The following is an 18,131-nucleotide window of genomic DNA, read 5'->3' as shown; positions in this document are numbered from 1 at the left end:
ATGTTTAAAGCTCGGACACGAAGAGGCACCGTTCTTTCTTTTCGACTTAAGGTATCGGCTAGTACGTTTGCCTTTCCCGAATGGTAACGAAGCTCACAATTGTAATCGTTCAAAGTTTCAATCCACCGTCGTTGTCTCATGTTTAGTTGCTTTTGATCGAAGATGTGTTGAAGGCTTTTGTGATCGGTGAAGATGGTACTTTTGGTCCCATAAAGATAATGTCTCCACATTTTGAGTGCAAAGACAACGGCTCCGAGTTCGAGATCATGTGTCGTGTAGTTTCGTTCATGAATTTTTAGTTGTCGAGAGGCATAAGCAATGACTTTCTTTCATTGCATCAATACACACCCAAAACCATCTTCGAGGCATCGCAATATACAACAAAATCATCATTGCCCTCGGGAAGTGACAAGATAGGAGCGGTGGTTAGCTTTGTCTTCAAGATTTAAAACGCGGATTCTTGTTCGGTTGCCCAAATGAATTTCTTTCCCTTGTGAGTTAATGCGGTTAGAGGACGAGCAACCAAGGAGAAATCTTTGATGAATCTACGATAGTATCCAGCGAGACCCAAGAATTGACGAATGTGAGTAAGAGTAGTAGGAATTTCCCATTTACTAATGGCTTCGATTTTTGCGGGATCGACTTTAATGCCTTGGTCGCTTACGACATGACTGAGAAATTGAACTTCCTTCAACCAAAATTCACACTTGGAGAATTTGGCATAGAGTCGTTCTTGTCTCAAGAGTTCGAGCACAAGTCGAAGGTGTTGTTCGTGCTCTTCTTCGCTTTTAGAGTAGAGCAAGATATCATCGATGAATGCAATAACGAACTTGTCGAGATACGGTTTGCACACGCGGTTCATAAGATCCATGAACACCGCCGGTGCATTAGTTAGACCAAATGGCATGACAAGGAATTCGTAAATACCATAGCGAGTCCGGAAAGCGGTTTTGGAGACATCTTCCCCTTTAACCCTTAATTGATGATAACCCGAGTGGAGATCGATTTTCGAATACATTCAAGACCCTTGTAGTTGATCAAAGAGGTCATCGATGCGAGGAAGAGGATATCTGTAGTGACCCGAACTTTTCCATGTTTATATATATTATTTGAGATTGATATTTACATGATTAAATGTTTCCAACATATTAAGCAATCAAACTTGTTAAGACTTGATTAATTGAAATAGGTTTCATATAGACAATTGACTACCCAAGTTGACCGGTGATTCACGAACGTTAAAACTTGTAAAAACTATATGATGACATATATATGGTTATATATATAGTTAACATGATATTATGATAAGTAAACATATCATTAAGTATATTAACAATGAACTACATATGTAAAAACAAGACTACTAACTTAATGATTTTGAAACGAGACGTATATGTAACGATTATCGTTGTAACGACATTTAATGGATATATATCATATTAAGAGATATTCGTACATCATAATATCATGATAATATAATAATTTAAAATCTCTTTTGATATTATAAACATTGGGTTAACAACATTTAACAAGATCGTTAACCTAAAGGTTTCAAAACAACATTTACATGTAACGACTAACGATGACTTAACGACTCAGTTAAAATGTATATACATGTAGTGTTTTAATATGTATTTATACACTTTTGAAATACTTCAATACACTTATCAAAATACTTCTACTTAACAAAAATGCTTACAATTACATCCTCGTTCAGTTTCATCAACAATTCTACTCGTATGCACCCGTATTCGTACTCGTACAATACACAGCTTTTAGATGTATGTACTATTGGTATATACACTCCAATGATCAGCTCTTAGCAGCCCATGTGAGTCACCTAACACATGTGGGAACCATCATTTGGCAACTAGCATGAAATATCTCATAAAATTACAAAAATATGAGTAATCATTCATGACTTATTTACATGAAAACAAAATTACATATCTTTTATATCTAATCCATACACTAACGACCAAAAACACCTACAAACACTTTCATTCTTCAATTTTCTTCATCTAATTGATCTCTCTCAAGTTCTATCTTCAAGTTCTAAGTGTTCTTCATAAATTCCAAAAGTTCTAGTTTCATAAAATCAAGAATACTTTCAAGTTTGCTAGCTCACTTCCAATCTTGTAAGGTGATCATCCAACCTCAAGAAATCTTTGTTTCTTACAGTAGGTTATCATTCTAATACAAGGTAATAATCATATTCAAACTTTGGTTCAATTTCTATAACTATAACAATCTTATTTCAAGTGATGATCTTACTTGAACTTGTTTTCGTATCATGATTCTGCTTCAAGAACTTCGAGCCATCCAAGGATCCATTGAAGCTAGATCCATTTTTCTCTTTTCCAGTAGGTTTATCCAAGGAAATTAAGGTAGTAATGATGTTCATAACATCATTCGATTCATACATATAAAGCTATCTTATTCGAAGGTTTAAACTTGTAATCACTAGAACATAGTTTAGTTAATTCTAAACTTGTTCGCAAACAAAAGTTAATCCTTCTAACTTGACATTTAAAATCAACTAAACACATGTTCTATATCTATATGATATGCTAACTTAATGATTTAAAACCTGGAAACACGAAAAACACCGTAAAACCGGATTTACGCCGTCGTAGTAACACCGCGGGCTGTTTTGGGTTAGTTAATTAAAAACTATGATAAACTTTGATTTAAAAGTTATTATTCTGAGAAAATTATTTTTATTATGAACATGAAACTATATCCAAAAATTATGGTTAAACTCAAAGTGGAAGTATGTTTTCTAAAATGGTCATCTAGACGTCGTTCTTTCGACTGAAATGACTACCTTTACAAAAACGACTTGTAACTTATTTTTCTGACTAGAAACCTATACTTTTTCTGTTTAGATTCATAAAATAGAGTTCAATATGAAACCATAGCAATTTGATTCACTCAAAACGGATTTAAAATGAAGAAGTTATGGGTAAAACAAGATTGGATAATTTTTCTCATTTTAGCTACGTGAAAATTGGTAACAAATCTATTCCAACCATAACTTAATCAACTTGTATTATATATTATGTAATCTTGAGATACCATAGACACGTATACAATGTTTCGACCTATCATGTCGACACATCTATATATATTTTGGAACAACCATAGACACTCTATATGTGAATGTTGGAGTTAGCTATACAGGGTTGAGGTTGATTCCAAAATATATATAGTTTGAGTTGTGATCAATACTGAGATACGTATACACTGGGTCGTGGATTGATTCAAGATAATATTTATCGATTTATTTCTGTACATCTAACTGTGGACAACTAGTTGTAGGTTACTAACGAGGACAGCTGACTTAATAAACTTAAAACATCAAAATATATTAAAAGTGTTGTAAATATATTTTGAACATACTTTGATATATATGTATATATTGTTATAGGTTCGTGAATCAACCAGTGGCCAAGTCTTACTTCCCGACGAAGTAAAAATCTGTGAAAGTGAGTTATAGTCCCACTTTTAAAATCTAATATTTTTGGGATGAGAATACATGCAGGTTTTATAAATGATTTACAAAATAGACACAAGTACGTGAAACTACATTCTATGGTTGAATTATCGAAATCGAATATGCCCCTTTTTATTAAGTCTGGTAATCTAAGAATTAGGGAACAGACACCCTAATTGACGCGAATCCTAAAGATAGATCTATTGGGCCTAACAAACCCCATCCAAAGTACCGGATGCTTTAGTACTTCAAAATTTATATCATATCCGAAGGGTGTCCCGGAATGATGGGGATATTCTTATATATGCATCTTGTTATTGTCGGTTACCAGGTGTTCACCATATGAATGATTTTTATCTCTATGTATGGGATGTGTATTGAAATATGAAATTTTGTGGTCTATTGTTACGATTTGATATATATAGGTTAAACCTCTAACTCACCAACATTTTTGTTGACGTTTAAAGCATGTTTATTCTCAGGTGAATATTAAGAGCTTCCGCTGTTGCATACTAAAATAAGGACAAGATTTGGAGTCCATATTTGTATGATATTGTGTAAAAACTGCATTCAAGAAACTGATTTCGATGTAACATATTTGTATTGTAAACCATTATGTAATGGTCGTGTGTAAACAGGATATTTTAGATTATCATTATTTGATAATCTACGTAAAGCTTTTTAAACCTTTATTGATGAAATAAAGGTTATGGTTTGTTTTAAAATGAATGCAGTCTTTGAAAAACGTCTCATATAGAGGTCAAAACCCCGCAACGAAATCAATTATTATGGAACGTTTTTATTCAATAAGAACGGGACATTTCAGTTGGTATCCGAGCGTTGGTCTTAGAGAACCATAAAATTTGCATTAGTGTGTCTTATCGAGTTTGTTAGGATGCATTAGTGAGTCTGGACTTCGACCGTGTTTTCTTTAAAAATGATTGCTTAACATTTTTGTTGGAAACTATATATTTTTAACATATGAATATTATGTGATATATTAATCTCTTAACGTGTTTGATATTATGTGATAGATGTCTACCTCTAGAACAAGTCCCATTGACTCACCTAATAATAATGAAGAGTCAAATGTAAATTGGAATGATTTGTGGACTGATTCACAAGTTCCCGAAGAGGAACCGGAAGAAGAGTCGGAACCGGAAGAAGAATCGGAACCGGAAGAAGAATCGGAACCGGATGAAGAAATAGAACCGGTGGGGGAAATAATAAAACGGTTAAGTAAAAGAAAATCCTCAACCAACCGACCAAAGTTAATTATGGTCAATGGTGTTTCCGCCAAGGAAGCAAAATATTGGGAGGATTACCAATTCTCCGATGAATCGGATTCCGACGAGAATTCCGATGATGTTATAGAAATTACCCCAACTGAATTTAAAAAGGCAAAAGAAAATAATAAGGGAAAGGGCATAAAAATAGAGAAATCTAATTCCAACCCCGATGAACTTTATATGTATCGTCAACCCCCGAAGTCCTTAAGTTGTAACAATGACCCGGGAACCTCTAAACCACCAGGTTTTTCTAAACCAATGTGGACAACGATGGCTCGTATTAGGGGAACATTATATATCCCTAGAAACTTGGCAAAACGAACCAAAACCGAAGAAGAAGAAACGAGCGAGTCGGAATAAGATAGTTGTATTCGTGTGGTGTAATATATGTAATATAGTGTTCTTATGCTTTATGATATATGTAAAAATTGCTTGTATTAATAAGTATTTTTTTATGAATCTAACTCTTGTCTATTTTACAGTTTAAAAACACAAAATGGATAGACAACCCAATATTTTAAGAGACCTACCCGGAGACATGATTGATGAAATCTTGTCTAGAGTCGGCCAGAATTCCTCGGCACAACTATTTAAGGCGAGATCAGTTTGTAAGACATTCGAAGAACGTTCCAAGAATGTCTTGGTTTATAAGAGACTTTCGTTTGAAAGATGGGGGATATCACATTGGGAAACCCATAAGTTACGATGTGTTTACTTTGACGCATATATTGCGGGGAACCCAAATGCTATTTTACGCAACGGGTTAAGAAATTATTTTGACTCAATATATCCGAATATTGGACTTCGTGATTTAGAAAAAGCGGCTAACATGCAACATAAAGAAGCATGTTATGCTTACGGATTAGTAATGTTCGCTTCTCACCAAAGTGAGAACAAGAACATCGGGCTACAACTATTAAACAAAACGTTTCCACAAGTGACGGAGTCGGTAATTCGGGTAAGAAATGAGGTTTTTAGATTATTACGGGACTGTTGGACATTACGTAACCCTCGTCCCTTTGATGACGTTACAACACGTTGTCTTATCAACGGCCATAACGGTTATGTTGCACAAGACCAAGGATGGGAAGTAGTCCTAGTAAAACCAGAATGCATGACTTGTTTCTGGACGTATGAATTACGTGTCTTTATTGTCTTTGCTGAACGACTTGTGTACTAGCTAGAATTGTCTTCACAACTATCTTGTATCAAAGTTATTGTGTGCTATATTTCATGCTTTATGTAAAATAAGCGGTATTGTAAGTTTGTAAAATATTGTATAAAAGTTTGAACGCGAAATATTATTATAATCAGTTTTTCATATAGAATTGTAGTAGTTGAATTGTATATTAGCTACTAAGTATGAACTTAACGGGTAGGTACTACCCGAATTTAAACTTATAAAACGCTAATATGAAGAAAAAGCTTTTATAAATGAGTTCATATTATGCTACGAAATACTATTAACTACTCTTAATATTCTGTATGATTAACTTGTTCCATTTGACTATTTTGAAGGAAATGGCACCGACTACTCGACACACCGTGAATATGAATGAAGAGGAATTCCGTACTTTTCTAGCTTTAAACATAGCCGCAGTACAGGCTGCGCTACATACCAACAATAACCTTGGATCTGGCAGTACAGGAAATCGTGTAGGATGCACCTACAAAGAATTCACTGCCTGCAAACCTTTGGAATTTGATGGAACCGAAGGACCGATCGGATTGAAACGGTGGACCGAGAAGGTTGAATCGGTGTTTGCCATAAGTAAGTGTACTGAAGAGGACAAAGTGAAGTACGCTACGCATACCTTTACAGGTTCTGCGTTAACATGGTGGAATACCTATCTAGAGCAAGTGGGACAAGATGATGCGTACGCACTACCGTGGTCAGCATTCAAGCACTTGATGAACGAGAAGTACCATCCCAGAACCGAGGTCAATAAGCTCAAGACAGAACTTAGAGGGTTACGAACCCAAGGATTTGATATTACCACGTACGAAAGACGATTCACAGAATTGTGCCTATTGTGTCCGGGAGCATTCGAAGATGAGGAAGAGAAGATCGACGCGTTTGTGAAAGGATTACCGGAAAGAATCCAAGAAGATATAAGTTCACACGAGCCCGCCTCCATACAACAGGCATGTAGAATGGCTCACAAACTAGTGAACCAGATTGAAGAAAGAATTAAAGAACAGACTGCTGAAGAGGCCAATGTGAAGCAAGTCAAAAGAAAGTGGGAGGAAAACGGTGATAAGAATCACCAATACAACAACAACAGCAATTACAACAATAATCGCAACAATTATCCCAACAATCGCAACATCAATCGCAACTACAACAAACGGCCCAACAACAACAACAACAACAACAGCAGCAACTACAACAATCATCCCAACAACAATAATAACCGCAACAACAACAACAATCAGAAGCAGCTATGCCAAAGGTGTGAAAAGAATCACTCGGGGTTCTGCACCAAATTTTGCAACAAGTGTAAAAGAAATGGTCATAGCGCGGCGAAGTGTGAGGTCTACGGACCAGGGGTTAATAGAACGAAAGGAACAAATGGTGTCGGAACAAGTAATGGCGGAGCAAGTAGTGTCGGAGCAAGTTATGCCAATGTAGTTTGTTATAAATGTGGAAAACCAGGCCACATTATTAGAAATTGCCCGAACCAGGAGAACACGAATGGACAAGGCCGTGGAAGAGTTTTCAATATTAATGCGGCAGAGGCACAGGAAGACCCGGAGCTTGTTATGGGTACGTTTCTTATTGACAATAAATCTGCTTACGTTTTATTTGATTCGGGTGCGGATAGAAGCTATATGAGTAGAGATTTTTGTGCTAAATTAAGTTGTCCATTGACGCCTTTGGATAGTAAATTTTTACTCGAATTAGCAAATGGTAAATTAATTTCAGCAGATAATATATGTCGGAATCGAGAAATTAAACTGGTTAGCGAAACATTTAAGATTGATTTGATACCAGTAGAGTTAGGGAGTTTTGATGTGATAATCGGTATGGACTGGTTGAAAGAAGTGAAAGCGGAGATCGTTTGTTACAAAAATGCAATTCGCATTATACGAGAAAAAGGAAAACCCTTAATGGTGTACGGAGAAAAGGGCAACACGAAGCTACATCTTATTAGTAATTTGAAGGAACAAAAACTAATAAGAAAAGGTTGCTATGCTGTTCTAGCACACGTCGAGAAAGTACAAACTGAAGAAAAGAGCATCAATGATGTTCCCATTGCAAAAGAATTTCCCGATGTATTTCCGAAAGAATTACCGGGATTACCCCCACATCGATCCGTTGAATTTCAAATAGATCTTGTACCAGGAGCTGCACCAATAGCTCGTGCTCCTTACAGACTCGCACCCAGCGAGATGAAAGAACTGCAAAGCCAATTACAAGAACTTTTAGAGCGTGGTTTCATTCGACCAAGCACATCACCGTGGGGAGCTCCTGTTTTGTTTGTCAAGAAGAAAGATGGTACATTCAGGTTGTGTATCGACTACCGAGAGTTGAACAAACTTACCATCAAGAACCGCTACCCACTACCGAGAATCGACGACTTATTTGATCAACTACAAGGCTCGTCTGTTTATTCAAAGATTGACTTACGTTCCGGGTATCATCAAATGCGGGTGAAAGAAGATGATATTCCAAAGACTGCTTTCAGAACACGTTACGGTCATTACGAGTTTATGGTCATGCCGTTTGGTTTAACTAATGCACCAGCTGTGTTCATGGACCTTATGAACCGAGTGTGTGGACCATACTGTAGTGACCCGAACTTTTCCATGTTTATATATATTAATTGAGATTGATGTTTACATGATTAAATGTTTCCAACATGTTAAGCAATCAAACTTGTTAAGACTTGATTAATTGAAATAGGTTTCATATAGACAATTGACCACCCAAGTTGACCGGTGATTCACGAACGTTAAAACTTGTAAAAAAACTATATGATGACATATATATGGTTATATATATAGTTAACATGATATTATGATAAGTAAACATATCATTAATTATATTAACAATGAACTACATATGTAAAAACAAGACTACTAACTTAATGATTTTGAAACGAGACATATATGTAACGTTTATCGTTGTAACGACATTTAATGTATATATATCATATTAAGATATATTCGTACATCATAATATCATGATAATATAATAATTTAAAATCTCTTTTGATATTATAAACATTGGGTTAACAACATTTAACAAGATCGTTAACCTAAAGGTTTCAAAACAACACTTACATGTAACGACTAACGATGACTTAACGACTCAGTTAAAATGTATATACATGTAGTGTTTTAATATGTATTTATACACTTTTGAAAGACTTCAATACACTTATCAAAATACTTCTACTTAACAAAAATGCTTACAATTACATTCTCGTTCAGTTTCATCAACAATTCTACTCGTATGCAACCGTATTCGTACTCGTACAATACACAGCTTTTAGATGTATGTACTATTGGTATATACACTCCAATGATCAGCTCTTAGCAGCCCATGTGAGTCAGCTAACACATGTGGGAACCATCATTTGGCAACTAGCATGAAATATCTCATAAGATTACAAAAATATGAGTAATCATTCATGACTTATTTACATGAAAACAAAATTACATATCCTTTATATCTAATCCATACACCAACGACCAAAAACACCTACAAACACTTTCATTCTTCAATTTTCTTCATCTAATTGAACTCTCTCAAGTTCTATCTTCAAGTTCTAAGTGTTCTTCATAAATTCCAAAAGTTCTAGTTTCATAAAATCAAGAATACTTTCAAGTTTGCTAGCTCACTTCCAATCTTGTAAGGTGATCATCCAACCTCAAGAAATCTTTGTTTCTTACAGTAGGTTATCATTCTAATACAAGGTAATAATCATATTCAAACTTTGGTTCAATTTCTATAACTATAACAATCTTATTTCAAGTGATGATCTTACTTGAACTTGTTTTCGTGTCATGATTTTTCTTCAAGAACTTTGAGCCATCCAAGGATCCATTGAAGCTAGATCCATTTTTCTCTTTTCCAGTAGGTTCATCCAAGGAACTTAAGGTAGTAATGATGTTCATAACATCATTCGATTCATACATATAAAGCTATCTTATTCGAAGGTTTAAACTTGTAATCACTAGAACATAGTTTAGTTAATTCTAAACTTGTTCGCAAACAAAAGTTAATCCTTCTAACTTGACTTTTAAAATCAACTAAACACATGTTCTATATCTATATGATATGCTAACTTAATGATTTAAAACCTGGAAACACGAAAAACACCGTAAAACCGGATTTACGCCGTCGTAGTAACACCGCGGGCTGTTTTGGGTTAGTTAATTAAAAACTATGATAAACTTTGATTTAAAAGTTGTTATTCTGAGAAAATGATTTTTATTATGAACATGAAACTATATCCAAAAATTATGGTTAAACTCAAAGTGGAAGTATGTTTTCTAAAATGGTCATCTAGACGTCGTTCTTTCGACTGAAATGACTACCTTTACAAAAACGACTTGTAACTTATTTTTCTGACTAGAAACCTATACTTTTTCTGTTTAGATTCATAAAATAGAGTTCAATATGAAACCATAGCAATTTGATTCACTCAAAACGGATTTAAAATGAAGAAGTTATGGGTAAAACAAGATTGGATAATTTTTCTCATTTTAGCTACGTGAAAATTGGTAACAAATCTATTCCAACCATAACTTAATCAACTTGTATTATATATTATGTAATCTTGAGATACCATAGACACGTATACAATGTTTCGACCTATCATGTCGACACATCTATATATATTTTGGAACAACCATAGACACTCTATATGTGAATGTTGGAGTTAGCTATACAGGGTTGAGGTTGATTCCAAAATATATATAGTTTGAGTTGTGATCAATACTGAGATACGTATACACTGGGTCGTGGATTGATTCAAGATAATATTTATCGATTTATTTCTGTACATCTAACTGTGGACAACTAGTTGTAGGTTACTAACGAGGACAGCTGACTTAATAAACTTAAAACATCAAAATATATTAAAAGTGTTGTAAATATATTTTGAACATACTTTGATATATATGTATATATTGTTATAGGTTCGTGAATCAACCAGTGGCCAAGTCTTACTTCCCGACGAAGTAAAAATCTGTGAAAGTGAGTTATAGTCCCACTTTTAAAATCTAATATTTTTGGGATGAGAATACATGCAGGTTTTATAAATGATTTACAAAATAGACACAAGTACGTGAAACTACATTCTATGGTTGAATTATCGAAATCGAATATGCCCCTTTTTATTAAGTCTGGTAATCTAAGAATTAGGGAACAGACACCCTAATTGACGCGAATCCTAAAGATAGATCTATTGGGCCTAACAAACCCCATCCAAAGTACCGGATGCTTTAGTACTTCGAAATTTATATCATATCCGAAGGGTGTCCCGGAATGATGGGGATATTCTTATATATGCATCTTGTTATTGTCGGTTACCAGGTGTTCACCATATGAATGATTTTTATCTCTATGTATGGGATGTGTATTGAAATATGAAATCTTGTGGTCTATTATTATGATTTGATATATATAGGTTAAACCTATAACTCACCAACATTTTTGTTGACGTTTTAAGCATGTTTATTCTCAGGTGATTATTAAGAGCTTCCGCTGTCGCATACTTAAATAAGGACGAGATTTGGAGTCCATGCTTGTATGATATTGTGTAAAAACTGCATTCAAGAAACTTATTTTGTTGTAACATATTTGTATTGTAAACCATTATGTAATGGTCGTGTGTAAACAGGATATTTTAGATTATCATTATTTGATAATCTACGTAAAGCTTTTTAAAACCTTTATCTATGAAATAAAGGTTATGGTTTGTTTTAAAAATGAATGCAGTCTTTGAAAAACGTCTCATATAGAGGTCAAAACCTCGCAACGAAATCAATTAATATGGAACGTTTTTAATCAATAAGAACGGGACATTTCAGTTGGTATCCGAGCGTTGGTCTTAGAGAACCAGAAAATTTGCATTAGTGTGTCTTATCGAGTTTGTTAGGATGCATTAGTGAGTCTGGACTTCGACCGTGTTTTCTTTAAAAATGATTGCTTAACATTTTTGTTGGAAACTATATATTTTTAACATATGAATATTATGTGATATATTAATCTCTTAACGTGTTTGATATTATGTGATAGATGTCTACCTCTAGAACAAGTCCCATTGACTCACCTAATAATAATGAAGAGTCAAATGTAAATTGGAATGATTTGTGGACTGATTCACAAGTTCCCGAAGAAGAACCGGAAGAAGAGTCGGAACCGGAAGAAGAATCGGAACCGGAAGAAGAATCGGAACCGGATGAAGAAATAGAACCGGTGGGGGAAATAATAAAACGGTTAAGTAAAAGAAAATCCTCAACCAACGGACCAAAGTTAATTATGGTCAATGGTGTTTCCGCCAAGGAAGCAAAATATTGGGAGGATTACCAATTCTCCGATGAATCGGATTCCGACGAGAATTCCGATGATGTTATAGAAATTACCCCAACTGAATTTAAAAAGGCAAAAGAAAATAATAAGGGAAAGGGCATAAAAATAGGGAAATCTAATTCCAACCCCGATGAACTTTATATGTATCGTCAACCCCCGAAGTCCTTAAGTTGTAACAATGACCCGAGAACCTCTAAACCACCAGGTTTTTCTAAACCAATGTGGACAACGACGGCTCGTATTAGGGGAACATCATATATCCCTAGAAACTTGGCAAAACGAACCAAAACCGAAGAAGAAGAAACGAGCGAGTCGGAATAAGATAGTTGTATTCGTGTGGTGTAATATATGGAATATAGTGTTCTTATGCTTTATGATATATGTAAAAATTGCTTGTATTAATAAGTATTTTTTTTATGAATCTAACTCTTGTCTATTTTACAGTTTAAAAACACAAAATGGATAGACAACCCAATATTTTAAGAGACCTACCCGGAGACATGATTGATGAAATCTTGTCTAGAGTCGGCCAGAATTCTTCGGCACAACTATTTAAGGCGAGATCAGTTTGTAAGACATTCGAAGAACGTTCCAAGAATGTCTTGGTTTATAAGAGACTTTCGTTTGAAAGATGGGGGATATCACATTGGGAAACCCATAAGTTACGATGTGTTTACTTTGACGCATATATTGCGGGGAACCCAAATGCTATTTTACGCAACGGGTTAAGAAATTATTTTGACTCAATATATCCGAATATTGGACTTCGTGATTTAGAAAAAGCAGATAACATGCAACATAAAGAAGCATGTTATGCTTACGGATTAGTAATGTTTGCTTCTCACCAAAGTGAGAACAAGAACATCGGGCTACAACTATTAAACAAAACGTTTCCACAAGTGACGGAGTCGGTAATTGGGGTAAGAAATGAGGTTTTTAGATTATTACGGGACTGTTGGACATTACGTAACCCTCGTCCCTTTGATGACGTTACAACACGCTGTCTTATCAACGGCCATAACGGTTATGTTGCACAAGACCAAGGATGGGAAGTAGTCCTAGTAAAACCAGAATGCATGACTTGTTTCTGGACGTATGAATTACGTGTCTTTATTGCCTTTGCTGAACGACTTGTGTACTAGCTAGAATTGTCTTCACAACTATCTTGTATCAAAGTTATTGTGTGCTATATTTCATGCTTTATGTAAAATAAGCGGTATTGTAAGTTTGTAAAATATTGTATAAAAGTTTGAACGCGAAATATTATTATAATCAGTTTTTCATATAGAATTGTAGTAGTTGAATTGTATATTAGCTACTAAGTATGAACTTAACGGGTAGGTACTACCCGAATTTAAACTTATAAAACGCTAATATGAAGAAAAAGCTTTTATAAATGAGTTCATATTATGCTACGAAATACTATTAACTACTCTTAATATTCTGTATGATTAACTTGTTCCATTTAACTATTTTGAAGGAAATGGCACCGACTACTCGACACACCGTGAATATGAATGAAGAGGAATTCCGTACTTTTCTAGCTTCAAACATAGCCGCAGTACAGGCTGCGCTACATACCAACAATAACCTTGGATCTAGCAGTACAGGAAATCGTGTAGGATGCACCTACAAAGAATTCACTGCCTGCAAACCTTTGGAATTTGATGGAACCGAAGGACCGATCGGATTGAAACGGTGGACCGAGAAGGTTGAATCGGTGTTTGCCATAAGTAAGTGTACTGAAGAGGACAAAGTGAAGTACGCTACGCATACCTTCACAGGTTCTGCGTTAACATGGTGGAATACCTATCTAGAGCAAGTGGGACAAGATGATGCGTACGCACTACCGTGGTCAGCATTCAAGCACTTGATGAACGAGAAGTACCGTCCCAGAACCGAGGTCAATAAGCTCAAGACAGAACTTAGAGGGTTACGAACCCAAGGATTTGATATTACCACGTACGAAAGACGATTCACAGAATTGTGCCTATTGTGTCCGGGAGCATTCGAAGATGAGGAAGAGAAGATCGACGCGTTTGTGAAAGGATTACCGGAAAGAATCCAAGAAGATATAAGTTCACACGAGCCCGCCTCCATACAACAGGCATGTAGAATGGCTCACAAACTAGTGAACCAGATTGAAGAAAGAATTAAAGAACAGACTGCTGAAGAGGCCAATGTGAAGCAAGTCAAAAGAAAGTGGGAGGAAAACGGTGATAAGAATCACCAATACAATAACAACAACAATTACAACAATAATCGCAACAATTATCCCAACAATCGCAACATCAATCGCAACTACAACAAACGGCCCAACAACAACAACAACAACAACAGCAACTACAACAATCATCCCAACAACAATAATAACCGCAACAACAACAACAATCAGAAGCAACTATGCCAAAGGTGTGAAAAGTATCACTCGGGGTTCTGCACCAAATTTTGCAACAAGTGTAAAAGAAATGGTCATAGCGCGGCGAAGTGTGAGGTCTACGGACCAGGGGTTAATAGAACGAAAGGAACAAATGGTGTCGGAACGAGTAATGGCGGAGCAAGTAGTGTCGGAGCAAGTTATGCCAATGTAGTTTGTTATAAATGTGGAAAACCAGGCCACATTATTAGAAATTGCCCGAACCAGGAGAACACGAATGGACAAGGCCGTGGAAGAGTTTTCAATATTAATGCGGTAGAGGCACAGGAAGACCCGGAGCTTGTTACGGGTACGTTTCTTATTGACAATAAATCTGCTTACGTTTTATTTGATTCGGGTGCGGATAGAAGCTATATGAGTAGAGATTTTTGTGCTAAATTAAGTTGTCCATTGACGCCTTTGGATAGTAAATTTTTACTCGAATTAGCAAATGGTAAATTAATTTCAGCAGATAATATATGTCGGAATCGAGAAATTAAACTGGTTAGCGAAACATTTAAGATTGATTTGATACCAGTAGAGTTAGGGAGTTTTGATGTGATAATCGGTATGGACTGGTTGAAAGAAGTGAAAGCGGAGATCGTTTGTTACAAAAATGCAATTCGCATTATACGAGAAAAAGGAAAACCCTTAATGGTGTACGGAGAAAAGGGCAACACGAAGCTACATCTTATTAGTAATTTGAAGGCACAAAAACTAATAAGAAAAGGTTGCTATGCTGTTCTAGCACACGTCGAGAAAGTACAAACTGAAGAAAAGAGCATCAATGATGTTCCCATTGCAAAAGAATTTCCCGATGTATTTCCGAAAGAATTACCGGGATTACCCCCACATCGATCCGTTGAATTTCAAATAGATCTTGTACCAGGAGCTGCACCAATAGCTCGTGCTCCTTACAGACTCGCACCCAGCGAGATGAAAGAACTGCAAAGCCAATTACAAGAACTTTTAGAGCGTGGTTTCATTCGACCAAGCACATCACCGTGGGGAGCTCCTGTTTTGTTTGTCAAGAAGAAAGATGGTACATTCAGGTTGTGTATCGACTACCGAGAGTTGAACAAACTTACCATCAAGAACCGCTACCCACTACCGAGAATCGACGACTTATTTGATCAACTACAAGGCTCGTCTGTTTATTCAAAGATTGACTTACGTTCCGGGTATCATCAAATGCGGGTGAAAGAAGATGATATTCCAAAGACTGCTTTCAGAACACGTTACGGTCATTACGAGTTTATGGTCATGCCGTTTGGTTTAACTAATGCACCAGCTGTGTTCATGGACCTTATGAACCGAGTGTGTGGACCATACCTTAACAAGTTTGTCATTGTTTTCATTGATGACATACTTATTTACTCAAAGAATGACCAAGAACACGGTGAACATTTGAGAAAGGTGTTAGAAGTATTGAGGAAGGAAGAATTGTACGCTAAGTTTTCAAAGTGTGCATTTTGGTTGGAAGAAGTTCAATTCCTCGGTCACATAGTGAACAAAGAAGGTATTAAGGTGGATCCGGCAAAGATAGAAACTGTTGAAAAGTGGGAAACCCCGAAAACTCCGAAACACATACGCCAGTTTTTAGGACTAGCTGGTTACTACAGAAGGTTCATCCAAGACTTTTCCAGAATAGCAAAACCCTTGACTGCATTAACGCATAAAGGGAAGAAATTTGAATGGAATGATGAACAAGAGAAAGCGTTTCAGATATTGAAGAAAAAGCTAACTACGGCACCTATATTGTCATTGCCTGAAGGGAATGATGATTTTGTGATTTATTGTGACGCATCAAAGCAAGGTCTCGGTTGTGTATTAATGCAACGAACGAAGGTGATTGCTTATGCGTCTAGACAATTAAAGATTCACGAACAAAATTATACGACGCATGATTTGGAATTAGGCGCGGTTGTTTTTGCATTAAAGACTTGGAGGCACTACTTATATGGGGTCAAAAGTATTATATATACCGACCACAAAAGTCTTCAACACATATTTAATCAGAAACAACTGAATATGAGGCAGCGTAGGTGGATTGAATTATTGAATGATTACGATTTTGAGATTCGTTACCACCCGGGGAAGGCAAATGTGGTAGCCGATGCCTTGAGCAGGAAGGATAGAGAACCCATTCGAGTAAAATCTATGAATATAATGATTCATAATAACATTACTACTCAAATAAAGGAGGCGCAACAAGGAGTTTTAAAAGAGGGAAATTTAAAGGATGAAATACCCAAAGGATCGGAGAAGCATCTTAATATTCGGGAAGACGGAACCCGGTATAGGGCTGAAAGGATTTGGGTACCAAAATTTGGAGATATGAGAGAAATGGTACTTAGAGAAGCTCATAAAACCAGATACTCAATACATCCTGGAATGGGGAAGATGTACAAGGATCTCAAGAAACATTTTTGGTGGCCGGGTATGAAAGCCGATGTTGCTAAATACGTAGGAGAATGTTTGACGTGTTCTAAGGTCAAAGCTGAGCATCAGAAACCATCAGGTCTACTTCAACAACCCGAAATCCCGGAATGGAAATGGGAAAACATTACCATGGATTTCATCACTAAATTACCAAGGACTGCAAGTGGTTTTGATACTATTTGGGTAATAGTTGATCGTCTCACCAAATCAGCACACTTCCTACCAATAAGAGAAGATGACAAGATGGAGAAGTTAGCACGACTGTATTTGAAGGAAGTCGTCTCCAGACATGGAATACCAATCTCTATTATCTCTGATAGGGATGGCAGATTTATTTCAAGATTCTGGCAGACATTACAGCAAGCATTAGGAACTCGTCTAGACATGAGTACTGCCTATCATCCACAAACTGATGGGCAGAGCGAAAGGACGATACAAACGCTTGAAGACATGCTACGAGCATGTGTTATTGATTTCGGAAACAGTTGGGATCGACATCTACCGTTAGCAGAATTTTCCTACAACAACAGCTACCATTCAAGCATTGAGATGGCGCCGTTTGAAGCACTTTATGGTAGAAAGTGCAGGTCTCCGATTTGTTGGAGTGAGGTGGGGGATAGACAGATTACAGGTCCGGAGATTATACAAGAAACTACCGAGAAGATCATCCAAATTCAACAACGGTTGAAAACCGCCCAAAGTCGACAAAAGAGCTACGCTGACATTAAAAGAAAAGATATAGAATTTGAAATTGGAGAGATGGTCATGCTTAAAGTTTCACCTTGGAAAGGCGTTGTTCGATTTGGTAAACGAGGGAAATTAAATCCAAGGTATATTGGATCATTCAAGATTATTGATCGTGTCGGACCAGTAGCTTACCGACTTGAGTTACCTCAACAACTCGCGGCTGTACATAACACTTTCCACGTCTCGAATTTGAAG

The sequence above is a fragment of the Rutidosis leptorrhynchoides genome, chromosome 2 (genome assembly GCF_046630445.1).
Source record: "Rutidosis leptorrhynchoides isolate AG116_Rl617_1_P2 chromosome 2, CSIRO_AGI_Rlap_v1, whole genome shotgun sequence".
In the NCBI taxonomy this organism is placed as follows: domain Eukaryota; kingdom Viridiplantae; phylum Streptophyta; class Magnoliopsida; order Asterales; family Asteraceae; genus Rutidosis; species Rutidosis leptorrhynchoides.
The sequence above is the reverse complement of the archived record's forward strand: the minus strand, read 5'-3'. Positions refer to the sequence as shown.